At 36.8% G+C, this 22,241-nt stretch overlaps 1 protein-coding gene across 1 annotated transcript in view; it reads left to right on the forward strand.

Annotated features, from left to right (window-relative positions):
- Window positions 1-22,241, forward strand: part of LOC122801216 (5-hydroxytryptamine receptor 3A-like) — a 153,819-nt gene that overhangs the window by 82,389 nt on the left and 49,189 nt on the right. The gene's annotated exons all lie outside the window — the stretch shown is intronic.

Below are 22,241 nucleotides of genomic sequence, written 5' to 3' on the forward strand. Positions count from 1 at the left end.
TGCCTGAATCATTTTCACTGGTAAGTATTTGGATAACGAACAGAAAAATATCCACAAACACTATAGAAACGATAATTCACAAACACATCCAAGCACTTTACCAGTTTCCTTTCTTTATTAACAATCTGGTACCTCGGCCTTTTGCCTTCAAAGGATCATAAACAGCATATCTTAACAAGTGTATATATACACATAGAAAGAAGTTAATTAACACAGACATCTGATATCAATTACTTAATCAAATGCTGAGATGATCACACTGTTTAAAGTAACACTAACCATAGATTTAAAGTAGAAACAATATACTACAAATTTCCACAGATAGAATAAATATAAATATAAAGTTTCATCCTGTGCCTTGACCAACCTCCAATCAACCCAAGGCTGTCAAGTTGCCCTGCACTGTGACACCCTCCGTCGGTGGAGCACTAAAGTGCTTTCAGCTACACTAGTTCCCCTCAGCAAAAGTTTCATCCTGTGTCTTGGCCAACCTCCAATCAACCCAAGGCTGTCAAGTTGCCCTGCACTGTGACACCCTCCGTCGGTGGAACACTAAAGTGCTTTCAGCTACACTAGTTCCCCTCAGCAAAAATTTCATTTTGTGTCTTGGCCAACCTCCAATTAATCCAAGGCTGTCTCGTTGCCCTGCACAGTGAAACACTAAAGTGCTTTCAGCTACACTAGTTCCCCTCAGCAAAAGTTTCATCCTATGTCTTGGACAACCTCCAATCAACCCCAAGGCTGTCTTGTTGCCCTGCACTGTGAGACCCTGCATCAGTGGAACACTAAAGTGCTTTCAGCTACACTAGCTCCCCTCAGCAAAAGTTTCATCCTGTGTCTTGGACAACCTCCAATCAACCCCAAGGCTGTCTTGTTGCCCTGCACATTAAAGTGCTTTCAGCTACACTACTGTATGTTAGAGTTGTATTTAATCTGTCCTCTAAACTGAAGACTCTTTGCCCTTTCACTGTACATGTGCACACTACTGCTCCCCCACCCCCCATTTTTCTCTTCCCATTGTACTCCTAGATCAATTACTTAAAACTACTTTCTCTTGGAAAACGTTTACCTATGTACCTACAGCCCATACTGCAATTGTTTATCCCTGTAGAATTGGTAGTCCTTTTTACCACACTGTACAAGATTAGTAGCATAAAATTAGTAGTTATTAGGAACATACTGCACTACACTGACCTGGAATTGACATAGTTTGGTTTTCCTGTTTTCTTTTTAGCAGCTGGCCTAGTCCAATTTTTTCTGACTCAGAAACTTCTATTACTTTGTGTCTACCCTCCTTCCCTCACCTTGAACCTGCACAACTCCCTCCGACTCCTGCTTAATTACAGAGGTATCCAAAAACGTGATGTAGAAAGGCATCATCTTTTGACTTTGCTTTTCTGCTTTGCTTCATAGGAATCCCCAGTACTGTGCTCGCATGTAAGTACTACCTGTTATTGTTTTTGTGAAATTTCACATATGGTATGTATTTTTGTGATGCATATTTTTAGTTGGTAATAGCTCTGTTTGGTAACTTATTTTCTGGACTTGCATTTCAAGAGTGTTTTTGTTTTTTTTTCCCTTTACTCTATTTGCTCTGCACACGAGTGTTTTGTTATGTCAGTATAGAATTGTATTTATAGCATATTGTGACTTTAAATAACAGGTAAAATGCTGTTTTATTCACTAATGTGATTATTGTCACCTGTTATGTGTACTTTTAGATCAGTAACCTGTTTGGCAATTAGAGTAGAACTTATTGTAACCTCCGAGGGATACAACTGACTGTGTATCTGCATAACATCACTGTTATTTCTGACTGTTAGTTGGAGAATTTTAAATTGTGTGCAGCATCTTAGTAGTTACTTGTGTTTCTGTAGCATACCACTGTTGTTCCTGACTTTTAGTGGAGAATGCTAAATTGTGTGTAGCATCTTAGTAGTTACTATTTTCTCTTCATAACCTTATAGCAATACATAATAGCGCAGTGTATGTTATAATAGCTTGGTATCAACTGCAGTTACCTTTTGTTTTTTTTTCTCTGCCATCTTTGCATTTTGTGTTGCTCATAGAATTGTGCTGTTTCTTACAAGGAATACTGCTCCTCCCCTGCATCCTCTATCTTAGTTACTTGGTAATCAGAGTGTTTTAAAACTTCAGACATAATATTTACCTCCTTTTCCTTTTTACTTCCAGTCCCCTCAGCAAAAGTTACATCCTGTGTCTTGGACAACCTCCAATCAATCCAAGACTGTCTCGTTGCCCTGCATTGTGAGACCCTGCGTCGGTGGAACACTGAAGTGCTTTCAGCTACACTAGTGTATGTTAGAGTTGTATTTAATCTGTCCTCTAAACTGAAGACTCTTTCCCCTTTCACTGTACATGTGCACACTACTGCCCCCCCCCCCCATTTTTCTCTTCCTATTGTACTCCTAGGTCAATTACTTAAAACTACTTTCTCTTGGAAAACGTTTAATAATGTACCTATAGCCCTTACTTCAGTTTTTTTCCCTGTAAAAGTGGTGGTCCTTTTCACCACACTGTACTAGATTAGTAACATAAGATTCGTAGTTATTAGAAACATACTGCACTACACTGACCTGGAATTGACTTAGTTTGGTTTTCCAGTTTTCTTTTTAGCAGCTGGCCTAGTCCAGTTTTTCTGACTCACAACCTTGTATTACTTTGTGTCTGCACCCCTCCCCCACCTTGAACCTGCAAAACTCCCTCCCACTCCTGCTTAATTACAGAGGTATTTTCCTTTTACTGTTCTGTCCTGACCAGCTCTATAGATAGGTTCTGCAATCTCGAGGACTGGTGTAGCCACGGTCTGTTTGCCTAGCTATGCTCAGCTCACTCCGCTCCCCTACCCTGTCCCCATTTCCCACTGCCCCCACTACCTCTACATTTATTCTAACCCCCAGATCACCTGACCACACCCTCCTTCAATCAAAGACCTCTCATACATACCCCCTATCAGATTTCTACCTTAAAATGGTACATAGTATCTACTTGCCATGCATTCACGCTCACACACATACTTGAACCTCAAAACCACTAAGACCCAACCACTACTCCCTCATAAAATACCATTAATCCTAGGATTTTGCTTGCTAACCCTCACATACCTAACAAACATCACATCATTATAGACAAACACATCACTAGAAAATGCATCATTCCACATAACACTTTCTCAAACAAATATACACACACACATTTTCTTTCCTATCTCCTCTACATTATTTAAAGACAGCTTAATCCTACCCATTCATAAGTCTCACATAACACCATCTTACACTAGAAAAACATAATTTAGATCCAGCATAGACATAGTGCACACAAACACATACTGTTTATCATTAAAAATCTATTTATATCTGGAGACATACACCCAAACCCTGGACCACGAATCTCTCTACTCTCTGCTAGGCAAATCTCTGACCTATTGATTCTGAATGTCAACATCAGAAGTATCTCTAACAAACTTTCTGACCTACACGCATTTACAACTCACTACTCCCCTGACATACTAACCATTACTGAGACATGGCTAAAACCTAGTACCCGAAATGAAGAAATTCTCCCACCAGGATATAATATCCTAAGACTGGATAGAGTGGGCAAAAGGGAGGTGGAGTTGCTATCCTCTACAAAAATACAATCAACATCAAACCTCTACAAACTCCCATACCTAAGTTTCAAAATGCCGAAACCTTAGGTTCAACCCTAAGCATGAATTACACATAAACTATCATTATACTCTGCTGTTATATTCCCCCAGGTAATAACGCTCCCATTACTGAAGAAATGTTACAATGGGCCACATATAATCTCCCCCAAGAAGCCATCTTACCAGGTGACCTGAACACTGATTGGTCAGCCTGTACCTCTAACAACCCCACTAGCCATATTAATCTTTACAGTTTTACCCAAATTATCCAAGAACCCACTAGAATTGACAAAAAACCCACAAACAGTCTATTCTAACTGCCTCAAACAAAACTATCAGACAGGATGCCTTCCTGTTGGTCTTAGTGACCATCCCCCACCTTCCTCCTGCGGAAACCTACTAACATAGGAAAACCCATTGTTTTTAGACAAGTCAGAGATGATTGCAAACTAAATATACAAGAACTAAACAGTATTCTAAAACATAGTAACTGGACACCACTACAAACCCTAAATCTAGACCAAGCCGTTGATTACTTCAACAATATTCTCATCAATATCCTTTATAGACTTGCACCAATAAGGAAAATAAGAGCCAAGTCAAACTATGCACCATGGCTAAGTAGGGAAACTAGAGCCCTTCTAAAGTCAAGGGATACGGTTTGGAAAATTTGGAAGAAAGACAATACTAGCCTAGCCAAACAAAGTTACCTACACCTTAGAAATCAGGCCACGAGACAAACTAAACTTGATGGACAAAATTACTTCCTCAATATCCAAAGCAAACATTCACAAGATCCCCAAAAGTTTTGGCATGCCATTAACTCTCTCCTAAAACCAGACAAAACTACAACTACCACTCTCACTCCTAACTCCATGAATGACAACAAGGACATTGCCTCCCAATTCAATCACCCCTTCACAGAATCCATCTTAACACTATCCTCCCAACTATCCAAAAACAGCGTTACATATAACCCAACCAAATGCCCTGACAACATCCCATCCTTTACGCTCTCACCCATTCCCACCTCAGCAATTAAAAAACACCTCCTAAAACTGAAAGCTACCATCCTTGCCACTGACAATCTACCAGCCAACTTCGTAAAAATAGCTGCTGAATCCTTATCCTACCCTCTTTCTATTCTTATCAATCGCTCCTTACAAGAAGCATATGTCCACAGCTATGGAAGGTATCATACATTATTCCACTACATAAAGGTGGAAACTCTTATGAATACTCAAATTATCACCCCCATTGCCATTCTATCCCCTTATCTAAAATACTAGAGAAATGTATACATTCTCAGGTAACACAATTCCTAAACTTACACCATCTCCTCTCCCCCCACACAGCATGTCTTCCGACGACACCATAGTACAACCACCACTCTGCTCTCTTTTACCAATCTGATCAACCAATGTAGAAATAATAACTTTGTATCTGCAAATTTCTAGACCTCTCCAAAGCATTTGACATGGTTTCACATTCCTTACTACTAGACACCCTGACATCTCTATCCTTTGCCCCTTCCGTTATAGCCTGGTTTAAAAGCTATCTGTCAAATAGGCAACAATCTGTCCAATGGCAAAGTGTACTATCCCCCTTACTCCTTACTACCATAGGTGTACCACAAGGCTCCATATTAGGCCCACTTCTTTTCTCCATATTTACCAATAACTTCCATACCACCACACAGCATGTTTCACTTATACAATATGCTGACGATTCAACTCTTATCTGTTCAGCTCCATCACTTCCAACCCCACAACAACTCACCCAGGAATCCTTTAGCTCTGTGGAAAGTTGGATCACTCAGATCCAACTTATCCTAAACCCTAATAAAACCAAATTACTACATTTCACCCCTACAAAACTATTTCCACTCCTCTATCCTTCACTATCTCCTCCAAAAATGGCACTATTATCTCCCCCTCTGACCATACCATAACTCCTAGGCATTGAAATTGATACAAATAAACACTTCGACATCCACATTTCACAAACTATCAAAAAAGTCCATAAAAAAATGGGAATACTATATAGGCACAGGAAATCCTTCTCGTAATAAGCATGAATTACCCTAGCCCAAACTCACCTCTTGCTACCCTAATGTATGCTGCTCCAATTCTTTCCCAGCTTAAAAAACTTGACCTTGCCAGACTCAAATCATGTTATAATAAAATCGCCAAGTTTGCAAACAACTTGACCTTTAGAACCCACCATTTCCAGGCTCTAAGGGAACTACAATGGCTGGAGCTTCCCTAGCTACTAACCTATCACCAATTAGTCATTGCCTACAATGTGGTAATACACCCAGGAAAAAAACCCTGCATTAGGCCAACTTCTCACCCACTATAATACAAATCATCATCTCTCTAATCTTCTGACAAACCCCTCCTCTGTATCCCTAGGGCTAACAATACTGCAGGAAAAGCACTTTTCTCCCACTCCATAGCTAGAACCTGGAATAATCTCCCTCCTGCTCTGATTTCTGCCCCTACCTCTTCTCACTTCAAAAACTCACTTAGAACACACTTAAAGAATAAGTGGCTCTGCCCATGTATTACATAAGTCCTCAAATTATTCCACTTGTATACCTCACTTCCTAATATACCTACTGTAATATGTATTACAGTCTAGGTCTTCTCCTAATGCTGATTGAATTTGTATACTTATTCTGTTATAAAACATGTATAACTATTTTTTCCTGTATATATAGGGCTTGTTATGTCTTCTGCTGTATACTGTATTTTAACATATTGTGTAAAATTTTACTTACTGTGGAGCTTTTCTCCCTGGGCCTCCGGTGAAAATGGACCAGTGCCTAGTTGGACCATCCCGGTTAACAAATGTAAAATAAAATAAAATAAATAAAATTTAAGTCCATTAGTTATGATAGCGCATCACTCTAAGGAAGTCTTTCAAACTGGTAAGACAAAAGCACTCAATCTATTCATATTTTTAAACTAATTTATTTTCAATCAACGAGCATTTGCTCAGTATCCTTTTTTTTATTTTTTGTATAGGGAAAATGCTCTATATGTCTTTGTCCGTACAATTCAGTGTGCAGTGCCACTGAGAGATGGGTAAGGTTTCTCTTAATTGCCTTATTTATAACACATAAAATAATCAGCAAAAATTTCAGTAGAGCACATCAACCAATAGCAATGCATTGGAATTTAGCTCTGGTAGCATGTAATACCAGTAACTAGCCTGGTGATCTTCTTCTGCCACCAAAAGGAACCAGTAAACTAATTTCAGCAAAATTTATCCTGCATGTGTCCTGAACAACAGATTTTTGTAAAATTTAAAATTAATTTTCAACTGATTTTTAAAATAAAATATATTTTCTAAAACAGTAGAGTTATGGTGCTAAGATAACTCAGGATATGTGAAGTTGTTATATAAGTGTTGTATACAACTAATTCCTTGAATATTTCAAAACTCTTATTGTTCAAAGCTCATAGGTTCATAGGTAGATACTAGGCTAGCTGCCCTAGGGCATTTATAAGCCTAGCCAGAGTGTATTTGGCTTCTGCCTCCCTATTAGATTAGCCTACTGTGCCTCTGTAAAGTAGGTCACAGAAGGTACCCTTTTAAGATTAGTTTACTGTGCCTCTGTCTAGCAGGGACACAGGAGAGATCCCAGGGGTGAATTTGCGATTTCCCATCCACGTGTCCAAATTTCGCTTGAAGAGGCTCAGCGAGGGGCTATGTCTAACATGAATTGGGATTCTATTCCAGAGTGAGGGGAGCCTCTGGGAAATGAATCTGTCCCTCCAGCATGTACTATTTATTTTTGTGCTGAGGTTTAGGTCCCTGGAGCGTGTAGCTCTAAGGGACTTGGATTTTTTGAGGTGGAGCATGTCCATTAATTCTGGGTTTGACATGGCTTTGTACGTCAGGCATAGATTTTATATATATATATATATATATATATATATATATATATATATATATATATTATATAGATTGAGTAGGCGGTAAGCAACTGAGTAGAGATGGAGTTTCTTTAGTCGAGCTGCATAGGACATCTGTTTGTAGCCCATGATCCTCTTGTTGAGGTACTTTTGGGGTTTCTCCAGTTGCTGCAGGTGTCGGGTAAGGTACATCCCAAAAGGGGCATTGTATTCAATTATGGGCCTGATGAGTGATGAGTAGAGGGGCGCAATGACCTCTCTTGATCTAGATGCGAACCCTTTCGTGATAAGGTGGGCTATATAGAAGGTCTTTCTAACCACTTTGGCAACATGATTATCAAAGGATAGATTACTATCTACATTGGTCCCCAAATCTCTAATTACTTCTTCCATTCTTAATGGATTACCACCTATGTGGTAATTTGTGGGCACCTTGTTTTTCCCAAAGGGGATGACTATGCACTTTTTAGCATTTAGCTTGAGGCCGTGGCTCTGGCACCAAGCATCCGTCTCTGTGAGACCCTTTTGGAGGATGGTTGTGTCAGCTGGAGATTCAATTATGGCCCCCAGTTTGCAGTCATCTGCGAATTTTGTCAGCCATAATCCCCCCGTGTTAGCCTGAACCTCAGAGAAGTATATACTGAACAAGAGAGGTCCCAGAACTGAGCCCTGTGGGACGCCACTTGTAACTGGTTTGGATTCGGACATGGCACCTGCGATTTTGACCATGTGGGTTCTATCTCTGAGCCAGTTTACAACCCATCTTGTGATATAGGGGTTGATATTTAAGCTGATAAGCTTATTTATGATGCCCAAGTGGGGTATTGTGTCGAAGGCTTTTGCGAGGTCCAGGTAGGCTGTGTGGACTACCTTGCCCTCATCTATGGCTTTGGTAACTGTTTCAAAGAAATCAACTAGGTTTAGGAGGCAAGATCTGCCCTTAACAAAGCCGAATTGGGTAGGGTCCTGTGTCTGGAGGCTCCCAATGTCTTTGTTTATGAGTTCCATGATAATACGCTCCATAGCTTTACAGACCAGACTAGTCAGGCTTATGGGGCGATAGTTTCCGGGGTCCGTTGTGGCACCACCTTTGTGGAGTGGGACCACTGTAGCTGTATGCCATTCTTTGGGTACATATCCTGTAGTAAGGCTAAGTTTGAACAGTGACTTAATGTGAGGGTTCAATTCTTCTTGGAGCTCATGTAAGACACAGGCTTGGACACCATCTGGTCCCATTAGGTTACACTTTGCTGTCAAAGTTTTTCACAGGCCTCCTTTTTTCAGACATAATATGTACAAATTTTGAAAGATACTGCATCATGGATTGAAGCCACGTGATGAGTGGTTGTGTTTTAGATTTGGCATTTCTGCATATGTTCAGACGTTTTCCTAAACAAGGATTACTTATATCTGAAAGTGGAATATGAATCATGTGTATTAGATTTATTATTCTTACTTTACATTTGATCTTACTTAATTTGAAATTATATTCCCTTAATCTATCATTAGCTGTGTCATCCTCTTGTATTGCTATTCTTGTGTGTAGCTCTAGATTAGTAGATGGTTTATTATTATACAATCTTCCAGTTCCTGTAGTTCCTATACAACAGTTTTTTGGAATACCTCTGGTACAAATGAAATACCAAGCAGAAATCTATGCAATTTGTATCTTAGTAAAGACATGCTAAATGTACACATCTTTAAGCTTTCTTCCTCTAGTTTTGTCTGCCACAGTTTCTGACAGATATCTCAGTTAATCCATGCCAGTATGGATTATATGAAGAATGCTTCATGGTTAAAGAGGAATTATGTCTGTAAACATCTTCAATTTGAAATTGAATAAGAAGTGAAGAAGACCAGCTGCTTTTATTTTACCAAACACTGTGGATTAGTTAATCTTTAATGGTAAGAAGCAAACCTGAAGCACTCCCCAAAGTAACCGGGCATAAGATTGTTTCATTGACTGGGCAATAATTAAACAGTGTAGGAGATCTCTGATAGCCATTTTTATATAATGTAAATTGTCACTCTAAATAATTGTATTGGTAGTAAAAACAAACTATTGTTTTATAAGTCTTGTTGTGTTCCTTGTTTTAAGGTGAACTTCAATAAATATTATTCTGTACATTGTTCTGTTGCTTCTGCTTTATTGGTACTTATGTCTGGATGGGAAATTTTAAATTGTGCCCCAACCTGGTTTAATGCTTGTCTTCTATATTCCGCTGAAATATGGACTGAAATAAATCAACTACTTACCCATTTCTCAAAATGCTCTGCAAGTATTTCTGAATTAAAACAAAAATAAAAACATTGCCAGATATGAATGATAAAGAACTTAAGAAGTTCATAATAAAAATTCAGGAAAACATTTTTTTATTAACAAATTCTCCCAGTGGACTCCAGATAAGTAAGTTATTGTTTGCTGCTGTTGCTGAGTAAGAATCTGGCCTTAATTTATTCTTGGTGAAGAAATCTTTAGCATGCATTGCTAAATATCTAAGGATACTAAAAGAACATGACAAAAATATCAAAAGTTAACCAGTGAAACAGAAGTATTACAGATTGAGCTGCAGGTTTCTGTACCAATACAACTACCATTATAGTAATGTGATGAATTGGGTATATATCTAGAATAATGTGAGATTACTTTAAAAGAATAAAAGAAAATGAAAGGTCAAAGGATGTTGAAGGATTTGTGAACTGATTTTCGCTTGGAGTTGGAACATTAAAAGTACAATCATTTGAGAAGAAGGAAGACGTCAAGGCCTATATCATGATGCTTACAACATACTAGCTTGATCAGAGAAGAAAAGTACTATATGGCAGGTGACTTTGTGGTTTCATCACACAGACACACACTCCTGGTGATTGCTGATCAAAGGACACACCAGCACTAAGTAGATTACAAAGCAAAAATCTATTTTTTACACAGAAAAATTCTGCAGATATGGAATAACCCCAGTTGCTACAATGAAAGAGACAAATTCTGCAGATATGGAATAACCCCAGCTGCTACAAAGAAAAAGACACAAGTGCACCAGTCCTTCTTCACAGTAATGGGATTTTCTGCTTTATCATATTTTTCCTGTCCCTTGCTCCTACGGCACCTGAACCACTTGTCAAACTTGGGTTACCTGGACTGTAGTTTGGACTTTATCAATCTATTAACTAAAAAGGCGAGCAGTTACCACTGAATGACCAAGAAAATAAAAAAAAAAAAAAAAAAAAAACGATTAAGGCCTTTCGTCCTTAACACAAACAGGACTTCATCAGAATGAAGCACTTAATCAATTTGGTCATAAATAAATAATATATTTTCCAAAGTCCAAATAAAACAGTCAAGGCTAAAGTGCTTCTTAAGAAAAATAGTAAATCTATGATTAGACAGAAGAGGCAACACCACGACAATTGAAGCTGACTGTTTATTGGAATAACACAAATGAAAATAAAAACTGATATAGTGAGCGCTTTTATGTTCAACAGAATGCTTCATCAGATGTTATGAATACACTATAACTTCTCTCAATTAAATACAGATGGATACCTCATGAATACCCAATCAAAATCAACATCAAGTTAAGGAATAATGACATCAAGTCTGCTCATTTACATAAAATCACTTAATAACTTTAAAACTGTCAGTAAATTCCTATATATATATATATATATATATATATATATATATATATATATATATATATATATAAAAACATGAAAAAAATCATAGAACAATGTCAATCTGTAAAAAGTAAAAAAGATTAATAAATAAATAACGCTGAGAAGAGGCAGTTCAGAATAACTTAAAATCTGGATAACAACAGGTGTGAATCACTAAGTCCGTAGAGGACTCCTATATAAATACTGCTATGTGAAACACTAACCTAAGTAAAACTGTGACCGGATGTATATAAAAAAATATGTATTAGGAATCTATAAAAGGGTTTTATAAACAGTATGTCCTGAGGATATTAAATTAGCAACATATAAAAAAGCATGTAAAAGCAATGGCATATAAAAAGAACAGCATATAAAAAACAGCAGCTTATAAAAATCAACATATAAAAATGAATATTAAACTTAACCAATTGTCTGGAGGCCTAGTAAAAATCTAATGTTTGTACTATGTAGAGAGCTAAGGGTTATTCGGCCAAAAAAGGTTTCAAGGAGACTTAATCGTTTCGCCAGTGGGCTTTATGTGCTTGTAACTTTAAAACCCATCTACTTTCTTGTTTTTCAGTGTAGTTTCTAAGATCTCCTAACCTGGTCATTTTATTTATCAACTCTATTGCAAGGAAGGTGGACCTGTGAGTAGTATCATTATTAATGATATGCTTTGCTAGCCCATTACTTTCATGTTTCCTATTGATAGCGTATATATGTTCCGACCCGCTCTCTTACAGTTCTGTTGGTTTTCCCCACGTAAAAGGAGGTACATTTCAGGCATCATGCTAGATATATCAAATCCCTTGTCCTAGTATGTTATTTATTTTACATTTGTTGACCGAGAATGTCTGACTGAGCCGAAGACCTTTTTCAGCAGAGGCCCAGGGAGAAAAGCTCCAGTATATACAGATTATATTTAGTCATTCTGCAAATATTATACAAGTAGAAAATGGCAAACAGCTAGATGAATGCAAGAGCATTTTTTAAAAGTATATCGATTACATTTAGTCATTATACAAATATTATATAAGTAGGAAAATGGCAAAACAGCTAGATTTCAACCACAGCATTTTTAAAAGTAGTAGTAAATATAAAAAAGCAACATAGGAGTAAAGTTTTGTGTGTTTTTTTTTTTTTTTTGCAATTTGCATAATCTGCATAATGATCAAAGGTATATACATTTCCTGTATCTGGATGAATAAATGTATTGTCACTAGCCATATATGAACACTCATTGCAATTCCTGCAGGGAAAGGTTGCTTTCTCTTTCTTCTTCCTTTCGTAACAAAAAAGTCTTTTCAATGACTTTGTATTCTTATAAGAAAACCTATGTACAACCCCCACTACTTCAGTAATTTTTTCCTCCATGTTCCAATATTTGTTAATAAGTTCTCTTATTTTTGTATTGTTATTAGTAAAAGGAATAACTATCCTATTTTTCATTACTGCTGACCTTTCATATTTTCGTCCTTCACTTTTTAAACCATTATTCCTTCTGAAGAAAGGCCTACCATTCCCTTCTCTATTTATAACTGTATTGTCGAATAGCTTATTGACCTCGTCAGAGTGGTATCCTCTAGCTCTAAAGTCATGTTCAAGGGTTGTTAAAGTGTCCTGAAAGACAGTGCTTTGGCTGGTCAGCCTGGAAGCTCTCAAGGCCTGACTTTCACTATGTTACGATTAATATGTTGAGGATGCATACTGCTGTGATGTATCAAGTTATTTTTCCTACAATTTTCCTATACATCTCTTTATGTATTTTATTCCCTTCTTTACGTAACAGCACATTGAGAAATTGAATAGTGTTAGGGGATGAACTTCCCAGAAAAGACAAAAAACTGGTGGTACCATTAATATATTCAATAAATTCATTCAATTTTTCCTGTGTGCCTCCCCATGCAAGGAAAATGTCATCCACAAAACGTTTGCAATATTTAATATACCTCCTATACTGTAAATTTTCTAGAATAGAGATGACCTCCCAATATGCCATCACAAGATTGGCGTACGAGTTGGCACAGTGAGTCCCCATTGCCACTCCTTTCATTTGCAAGTAATAACATTCCTTGTAAGTAAAGGCATTGTTGTTCGGTATTATCCCGAGTAGCATAATACATCTCATAATCAGTTCTCTGGGCATTTCCTTCTCAAGTAGGAATAACCTTACATACTCAACACCAACGTTACTGGGGTTCATTGTAAATAAAGAGGCTACGTCTAAGGTGACTAACAAATTTGTGAAGATATCCTCATCTGAAGCCACATATCCTGACAAAGTCTCTAAGAAATGTTGGGTATCTCTAATAACAGATGGTGGCCATTCAACAGCTGGTCTAAGGTGTTTTTCTGCGTATATGGACATAGGTTCTGTTAACCATCCTCTACTCGAGACTATAGGTCTCATGGGGGGGGGGGGTCTAATGAATCTTTGTGCACTTTTGGTAGGCCTCTAAAAGTAGGAATACTTGGTTTCTCTACTAAAAATATCTATATAAATCAGCATCTATAATGTTACACATCAGTAAATCATATAATTCACAATGAACATTTTTTATGATGTCATTATTTCTTAACTTGATGTTGATTTTGATTGGGTCTTCATGAGGTATCCATCTGTATTTAATTGAGAGAAGTTATATTGTATTCATAAAGTCTGATGAAGCATTCTGTTGAAAGTGAAAGGGGTCACTATATCTTTCATTTGTGTTATTCCAATAAATGATCAGCTTCGATTGTCGTGGTGTTGCCTCTTCTGTCTATTCGTGGAAATAATATATTCTATTTTATAGAAGAATCCTTGTTGTGGCTTCTGGTTACTAGTTTTTTATTTTTTAATGTATCAATCTATGCCACATAATTGGGCTAATATATTTACATTGCTTGCGCAATGCATGGTTTGGGTACACTTATTGAAAGAGTGTCATTTTCAAAAAGTTTTTTTAATTGCTCAGCCTTTTTTATTGAAATTGGTTGATTGTCTATTGTTGAACAGCTCTTTATAGTCATTCAATATATTCTAATTATTTCTTACTGTATTTCCTTTGTTGACTGCCAACACTAATGCCAAGGCCCAAAACAGTTTTCCAGTTCAGTGGCCTGGTGGTATACCCAGTTTTATCACCTGACCCAGCCTTAAGTATAGAAGCAAATCTATTCTTCATACTTTGTGATACATCATTAACACTGAAGTGATAATCTGCTCTTCAAAACATATATTTACATATAATTTGCATAATATTTGGAGCTTCTGTTCAAACGTGGTATTATTGTTTGACACTAATTCAAAAAAATACTCATTGACTGATTTTCATGACATTTTATTTGGTAAATTCAGGATATCTGGTGAAAGCGTGCAGATACAATTTTCTGAAGGTAAACACCCTAAAACGTGGAAATGAAGCATAATTGATAGCATGCTTCATTAATCTAATGCCCAAAACTCAGTTCCTGTAAAAGTCCATTTTAACTGTGTACCTTAAAAAAGACAGTGTTGTTCAAAACACATTATTAATCTTTCATGGTGTTTGCTATTGTCTGATAAATATGCATTCTTAAAAAAATCTCATTTATTAAAGGGTTGTTGTCATACAGTCTGAAAAGAGTGTTCACAGTGAAGAATAAGTAATACTTCTGGATTGAAAGCTTCCATTTTGTTCCTAAATTGCCTTTCAACAAGACAGGGTACTTCTAAACATACAAATCAAACATATTTTTCACTTCTACAAATAAATATCAACACTTTTGACACCATGCGCCATTTGGTTGGATGCCAGAATACTAAGCAAACAATAGAGACACTGTAGATGTATTTCTAGTCTCCATGAGGACTTTTTCAAAGTTTGCCATATTATACACCATACCTCTCAACCTGTTAGAACAAAAAAAAATCTACATAGCCACAAATAATGGGGGGGGGGGGTCAAAGGCCCAAACATAGGGACACTTTTTAAATATTGCTCTTACAAACTAAGAATAACAGGTTTTGCATTAGCATGAGTTTTCTAAAGGATATGAAGTCTGAAACTTAAATGTCTGCCATTATTTTCTAACTTTAGTCCTCAGTGATTTGCAAGTGATTTGCCACAAAAAAAAAAAACAATTTTATGAGAAACAGGCCAAAAATATGAGGTAACAATCTGGACATTCTGTGAAAATCTGGACAGTAGAGAGATGTTATACACAGCTTCCTGTAGCATTATATTATCATATTTATTAATATGAATTAACCTCACAAAGTATTCAACAAGATATTCATGCAAACCTCTTACAGACTCATGTGTCAACAAACATTCATTTATATATTTATACTGCTAGGCTATGAAGTGGGGGACTTCTAGATGTTATAACAAATCCTTTGTCAGGTAGTAACAATGTAGCAACAAGCAGCAAAAGGAAAAAGCAACCACACAGTAATCCACAAATAAAATAAAGTCACATTTTATTCCTCTAACGTCTCGGCCTTAGCCTTCAAGGAGTAAAGAACTTACAAAATACACAGTACATATATATTAATCAAAAACTAATTAAACAATTAATAAAAACAATTAAATTAACACCCTTCAGTTAAATTCTTCATTTAACCCATGAGGGTACAAAGTATCACATTTTAAAATATAAATAGCTTCCTTAGATATCAAATAATATTTTATATCACAAGTGTCAAAACAAGACAAACTTATTTTTTCCAAAACTGTACCTTGAAGCCCCTCATTTTTGCTATCATGAAATTTTTTAAAATGCATAGCCACAGAGCATTCCTCTTTCTTATTAATAATATCCCTAGCATGTTCCATTAACCTCAACTTAAATGCCCAAAATTTAAATTTGTCAGGTAGTGTCTGAGAATGAGTGTTCAACTGTTGACAGGCTTTCAAAATGGAACCATACCAAAATTAATTTACACTTCCCTATGTGAAAAAGAGAAATAAAGAAACTTGATTATTTGAAATACTCATCATCATCTTTCGGCTTTTCCCGTTAGGGGTCGCCACAGTGAATCATCTCTTTCCATTTCTTCCTATCCTCTGCATCTTGCTCTGTCACATCAACTGCTTGCATGTCCTCTCTCACCACGTCCATAAACCTTATCTTAGGCCTTCCTCTTTTCCTCTTACCTGGCAGCTCCATCCTTAGCATCTTTTTCCCAATATACCCATCATCCCTCCTCAGAACATGTCCAAACCAACACCATCTCATCTCTCTTGCTTTGTCTCCAAACTGTCCAACATGAGCTGCCCCTCTAATATACTGATTCCTAATCCTATCCATCCTAGCCACACCGAGTGCAAATCTTAACATCTTTAACTCTGCCACATCCAGCTCTGACTCCTGCCTTTTTGTCAATGCCACTGTCTCCAACCCATATAAAATAGCTGGTCTCATTACCCTCTTGTAGATCTTCCCTTTCACTCTTACTGGTACCCGTCTGTCACAAAATCACTCCTGACACTCTTCTCCACCCATTCCACCCTGCCTGTACTCTCTTCTTCACCTCTCTTCCACATTCACCATTACTCTGAACTATTGACCCCAAGTATTTAAACTCGTCCACCTTTACCAACTCTACTCCCTGCATCCTCACCATTCCTCTACCCTCCCTCTCATTTACACACATATATTCTGTCTTAGCCCTGCTGACCTTCATTCCTCTGCTCTCTAGAGCATATCTCCACCTCTCCAGAGTCTCCTCAACCTGATTCCTACTCTCACTACAGATCACAATGTCATCTGCAAACATCATAGTCCACAGGGCCTCCTGTCTGATCTCATCTGTCAACCTGTCCATCACCACTGCAAATAAGAAAGGACTATTTGAAATACTATGTATGCTTATATACGTATATATATATATATATATATATATAAATAATATATATATATATATATATATATATATATATATATATATATATATATATATACACTGTCTTTGCTCTAAACAATGTTTCTTCAACATATGCATATGGTCATTGGGTATGGGAAATTACACACTTCTTGGGGTTATGGAATATGCCCTTTTCCTGATATTGTGTGATCATGGAATTAGTTTATGAAATTATGTGTGGGGGGCAGAAAACAATCTTTTTTGTTGATTTTTTGTTTTAAATTTTGCATGCACCAAGGTTGATTTTTTTTGGTCCATGGGACATTGGTGTTGGTGACATTTGGAAGGTTAATGCAGGGGTTAATGTACATAAATATATATATATATATATATATATATATATATATATATACATATATATATATATATATATATATATATATATATATATATACATATACATATACATATATATGTATATATATTATTTACACATGTGTGTGTATATATGTGTGTTCTGATTTGAGAAATATTGTAATATTCATTGTGTAATAAATAATATAGCAATAACTGATAATGTGTGTGGTATACTGAAGATTTACCCATGGTTGGTGAGGTTTAATCATGAGGGGGAAGACTGTGTGATTAAACAAAGCCAACCATTGGGTAAATCTTCAATATACCACAACATGGAAAAACAACAATTTTTTTGCATTTAACAAAAAAAATATGCAAACAAATTCGGGGGTGGCTATGGGGTCCCCTGCAGCACCATCCTTTGCGAACATAGTGATGGGTCACTGGGAGTGTATTGTGCTGGAAACACTAGTCATGGAATACCAGATTAAATTTTTAAGAGATTTATTGATGACTTGTTTTTTGTTAAGGTTGGGGATGTACAAAAAGTGCAACGTTTTGTCGACACCCCTAACTCCAGATCAGGATACTTAAAATTTGTCCTGGGGGATGTGGGACTAAAAGTCCATTTTTTTGATGTGATTCTGGAATGGGATGTTAAGCTTTATAAGTTAGTTAGTAGGATTTTCAGGAAAGAAACTTTCACTAACAGTTACTTGCATTATACCAGCATGCACCCTCGTTACATGAAGAATAACATTCCCAAAGGACAGCTCATAAGAGCCAGTCGAATGACAAGTGAAATGGGTGACTTTTTGAAGGAAAGGAAATAGAATTTATTACTACCTTGTTTGTTGAAAGAGGTTATAGTAAGATTCAGTTGAAAGAGCAGGCTGAATATGTCACACAGAATAGGGACAGTCTCTTTCCAGCCATCCTTGAACATGGGTTTTCCATCATGAATACAAAACAGAACCATGACAGGAACACATCTGATGCTGGTAGTTATTTTTGTTTGGACATGACAGTAAACAGTGGCATTATCAGAAACATTATTTCTGATAAGTGGACGATTTTAGAGGGAAACAAAGCTTTACAATCCATTGTGGGGATCCAATCAAGGTTTGCATATAAAAATCAAAATAACTTAAAAAACATTTTAGAAAGAGAGAGAAACAAACCTGTTTATTGTCCCAACATCACACAGAAAAGACAGGGCATGTATAAGTGTGGGAACTGTAACATATGTAGATACATTTCTGAAGGTCCCTTAGTTAGTTTAGAACATTTGCCTTACACTTTGAAAGTTCCAGGGCACTTTAATTGTAAGAGTAAAGGAGTTTTATACATTGGTATGTGTGCACACTGTAGTGCATTCTACATTGGTATGACTACAAGAGCCCTATGCACCAGAATAAAAGAACATTATTACAATATTAGAAAACAAGACAAATGCTTTTTATAAGCATACCATCACCTGTCCCATGTACAAAACATTTTTGTTTTCTGTGCTGGAGCAAGGAAGTCATGATTTTAGGGGTGACGATTTCAAAACAAATCTTGAACAAAAGGAGGCTTTATGGCAGATCAGATTAAATTCAGATAAAAAACCTGGTATAAATGATGCTGTTAACATTAAATGTTTTTTGAAAGACAGTAGAGTTTATATAAGGAAATAACTTCCTGAGCTTTGAAATTTTATTTAAGAATTGTCTTTGTATGAATTTTATTGATTAATTGTGTAACTGTTTAAGTGGAAAGATGCGTTCATTGGTGCAGAAATATTTTAAAACTGTTTTTAAATGTGATGTTGAGAATGTATATTTTATTCTGAAGAAGTTTGGTTACAAAAGAGTAAATTAAACGTTTTTTATTATGCTAGCATCATGTGGATTTTCTTCTGCATCCTCCAGTCTGTTTTTTTTTTGGTTCTTGTGATACCACAACATGGAGTTGTTTAATGCTATTATACAATGACATTATTTAAGAAAAAAATGACTTACTTTTCTTAACTAATGTCTTCTTGTGATGGCTCCTTTGTCTTCTTTCTCTTTTGCTGGATATCCTGCTGCTTTTTTTGATGTACTGCGCATGCATATGGGACTTATATTCCCATGCTTATGCAGTACACCAGTGCTTTGGAAAGGAAGCAACAGAGAAAGGAATATCTCAATGGCTCTTTTTTTTTAAATAAAGTTGAAATCCAGACACTTTAGAGGTATGAGAGAGACAGGATGGAGAACATGCAAGGAAAATCAGGTATGTTTCTTTAGTTTAGAATAATGTACCTGATTTATGGTGAAGCAAACTTAAAAAGTTATAGCATATAGTAATGGAAAAAAGTCCAGGCGACTAAACTGTTTTTCCACTGGTATATCCTGGATTTACATCAGGCACACTGGTTGGGCTGACCAATCAGAGTGCTTGATTTTGAACGTTAATGGCCAGTCATTGTATAATTCATTTAATTAATTAAATTCATTCATCTTATTTCAGGAGGCTGCCACAGTGGTGCAGCGGTTAGGGTTGCCGACTCACAGTAAGAGGTTCTCTAGTTCAATCCTCGGTTCGGGTGCCTTCTGTGCGGAGTCTGCATGTCCTTCCAAAGATATGCTGTAGGTGAATTGGACACTCTAAATTGGCCCTAGGTGTGAGTGCGTGTGTGTGTACCTTCTGTGGAAGGTTGGGCACCGGGCTGGCAACTCAACACTGCAAAACTCCACTGCCAGTCATGAGCGGACAGGTGATCCATTATGGCGACCCCTAACCGGGAAAGCCGAAAGAAGAAGAAGATGATTCATCTTATTTCAGGAATCCCAGAAAGACTGTTGGAGTATTTTAAACTGAGCATCAGGCTAAAATAATGAATGCTTTATTGCTAAACAGTGCTTCTTGAAAATGAAGATGACGTTTGGGAAGTTATCCACCCCTGGTGACTATCATACTGACAAAACACCCCTTAGAGTTGGCATAGTAGTCAGGGACTTAGGGACATACATAGACAGTAATCTAGCCTTTGACCAATATGTGTCTACAGTAGTGAGTAAATCATTCTATGTTGCGTAACTTATAAACAAAGGTATGTCATCTAGGTCCAAGAAAGTCATTTATCCACTGTATTCTGCATTCCTCAGATCTACCATTGAGTACAATGCCCCCTTTGGTATGTACCTAACCAGACATATCCAACAACTGGAATGTCCTCAGAGATTCCTCACTAAAAGAATACAGGGCATAAATAAACTGTCCTATGCATACTGTCTCAAGGCAATATCCCTGTATTCTGTCTCCTACATGCTGTTGAGGGGAGATCTATGCCTGGCATACAGGGCATTGCCAGACCCCACTCTGATGGACCTCCTGCATAGCCACAAAACAAACAGCACTAGAATTACCCTTCCAAAGACTTAAACCTTGCCTGTGATATAAATAGGACCTGCTGGAGAGACAGATATGTGTCCCAGAGACTATCTCATTTCTGGAACAGGCTCCCTATCCATGTGAAGCAGAGTTCCTCACTAACCCAGTTCAAGTGTAACTTGGACAATTGGAAGAGGAACAGGAAAGTCATCCTTGGTTTTGCACCAATGTCTCTAATGGACAGAGGCAACTTGTAAATGGTTCACCTCCCAGGCCCCTGCTTGTAAATGTTTCATATCCCAATTCCCTGCTTACACTAATCAAGGGTACCAGAATTTGTAAGAGATTTGGGATGCATTGCTAGGCTTAAAAAGGCCCTTGTGGTTGTTAGACTAGTAAACACCTATCTACCTATGAACCTATTTAGTGTTCTGATAGCCTACCCATTAATATTAGCAATTAAAAATAACTAGTAGAACTATGAGCCCCATTAAGTGGGTGAAACACATTAACATTTTTATCCACTTAATAGCTGTATTAGTGATCCCTTAAAGCTATATTTTGTCCAAGTTTTGACAGCCCTACAGATGGTTACAGGTTAAGGAATTTTGCTTTCCCTTGTGGAAACACATTTGTGAGGATATGTTTCCTAACAACTGTTTCCATTGACAAAATAATGAGAAATGTAAAACTGATGAAAGAAATATGAAACAATGCATTGTAGGTCATCAAAGCATAGGGAAGCATTCTTTAATATTTTAAGGAAGTTGTATTTCTTAGTGTGGTTAGCAGACAACATGCTTCTACTTGTCTTTACCTTTTAACTCAGCAATATGAATATTTATGATAATTGCATGCATAATTATACCATATAAAAGTGATAATTTTCCAATGCTTTGTAGGATGATACTATTGCAGCTGAAGGTCTTATTGAACACAGTTATAATTTATCTGTATTTTCACAGTATTATTCTTGCCTGTTAGCATACACAGTGGCTCAAAAAAGTCTACCCAAATTAGTCCACTTACCCTGCAAAAATAAGTAAACTGAAATGGCATCTTAATTCACTATTTAGAAAGTGTGATAAGATATAGCATTACAGCATCAGCATCATTCAATTTTAATTTTAGATTGTGGAAATAATTGTGCACTTCCTTTCAAGCCACTATGTTAATTTTTCAGTCCCTGCTGCTTCAATGTCCCAAAAGACAATTTGCTTGTCATCTGATGACTCCAACTTTCTCTTCTGAAGAAGGTGATAAAAACTATTCCTTGACAAGAAACTGTCTCCTCTGGGCAGTGGAAGGTGAAATAAGAGTTGTATTTAATAGGAAAAAGCTAATGCTGACACAAATATGATACTGAATTAGTCTGTTGCCATTGAATGCAGGTTTAAGAGATTAAAGCATGTTTAATAAGCATTAATAAATAAATTAAATTGCA

The sequence above is a fragment of the Protopterus annectens genome, chromosome 4.part1 (assembly GCF_019279795.1).
Source record: "Protopterus annectens isolate FY-2018-M chromosome 4.part1, PAN1.0, whole genome shotgun sequence".
Lineage (NCBI taxonomy): Eukaryota > Metazoa > Chordata > Ceratodontiformes > Protopteridae > Protopterus > Protopterus annectens.